At 37.2% G+C, this 1,496-nt stretch overlaps 1 pseudogene; it reads right to left on the minus strand.

Moving 5' to 3' along the window:
* Positions 1-823, minus strand: part of LOC106316833 — a 2,789-nt pseudogene extending 1,966 nt beyond the window's left edge.
* Positions 824-1,496: the final 673 nt, after the last annotated feature.

Here is a 1,496-nt window from a genome sequence, read left to right on the forward strand (position 1 = left end):
TGCTAAGATAGCTAATAGACTTGTTAGTAATGATTGCTTTCATATTATTCAACCAAAGACATTTGATGTTTGAGATATGTTAGCAAATGAGCATTTATCTAGACATAGAGCTTGCTTAGAATTGTGTCTAGGCTTAAGGTTGATAGTTTGATTGATCATTTGCCATCCTTAGTTCGATACTTGATCACCCAAGGTCTAATCCCTATGCCCATGAGTTCTCTTTTCTCTTAGTCAAGAAAGTATCATTCTGTTATTGTTTTTTAGTTTTAGTCATAGCTTAAAACTCATCTAAATCATTGGTTGCACTTAGATTAAGTGAGTAATTGCATTCTCATTGCTTTGATATCCCTCAGAACTGGTTCGACAATCACTATACTACAACATTTGTCTTAGGAGCCTTGAAAACTCCTAACATCAGTTAATCATTTGATCGGCTAGCATAAAAACTGTTTTTAAAGTGAATCTCTTGTCGCAGTGACTAAAAAGATGTTCGAGGCTCGGACCAAGCAAATCCATCACTAGAACATTGTACTGGTCCATTTCGACACCGTACCATCTCATTTTTGGAATCATCCACCGGATCCTCCGCCTTGTAGGTGTAGAATGCCGTATATTTTGGACTCGTGTGACAACTGTGGAGGAGGAGATTTTACGCTTTCGAGCTTTATAGCGACCTCTTCTTTGGTTTGTGTATTGGTTCCAAGGTATATCTCTCCGAACGAGCCGCTTCCGATTTTACGTCCGAGCCGGTACTTTCTCCCGATACGAAGTTCCATTGACTAGTGTACAAACCCTACAAACCCTAGCTACGGTCCTGAAGCCTATTGTAGCTTCTGGCTGTTGGTAAAATATATGTTAGTTTTTACTTTCTCTATTATAAAATGTAAATTTTCCAAATCAAATAATAGGAATAAGCACTACAAAAATGACCGGAGTATATATATCAGTTTTTGTGAAATCACCGTAGCCTAATCGTTAAGTTTTAAAGGATTCTACATCCAGGTCTAAGGTTCGAATCCCAAGCTATGCAATTTGCACACTATGGGAAGTCCAGGTTTCAATTCACGGAGAAATCGATTTATTAAACAATTATGCAGATTACAGAAGAAAGACTTACAAAGAATCTTCAACATGATGCAAATAATCCCGGTCAGAATCTTCGTAGGACGGCTCATATAATGCACTTAGCCAGATAGTATTGTCGATTTTCGAATCATCTATGTAATATCATAATATCATAATGGTTAAGTTTTAAAGGATTCTACATCCAGGTCTGGGGTTCGAATCCCAAGCTATGCAATTTGCACACTATGGGAAGTCCATGTTTCAATTCTCGGAGAAAGCGATTTATTAAACAATTATGCAGATTACGGAAGAAAGACTTACAAAGAATCTTCAACAGGGTGCAAATAAATTCGGTCAGAATCTTCGTAAGACGGTTCATGCAGTTAGATAGTATTGTCCGTTGTCGAATCATCTATGTAATATCATAATAT

Source organism: Brassica oleracea, chromosome C9 (assembly GCF_000695525.1).
Source record: "Brassica oleracea var. oleracea cultivar TO1000 chromosome C9, BOL, whole genome shotgun sequence".
NCBI classification, from domain to species: Eukaryota; Viridiplantae; Streptophyta; class Magnoliopsida; order Brassicales; family Brassicaceae; genus Brassica; species Brassica oleracea.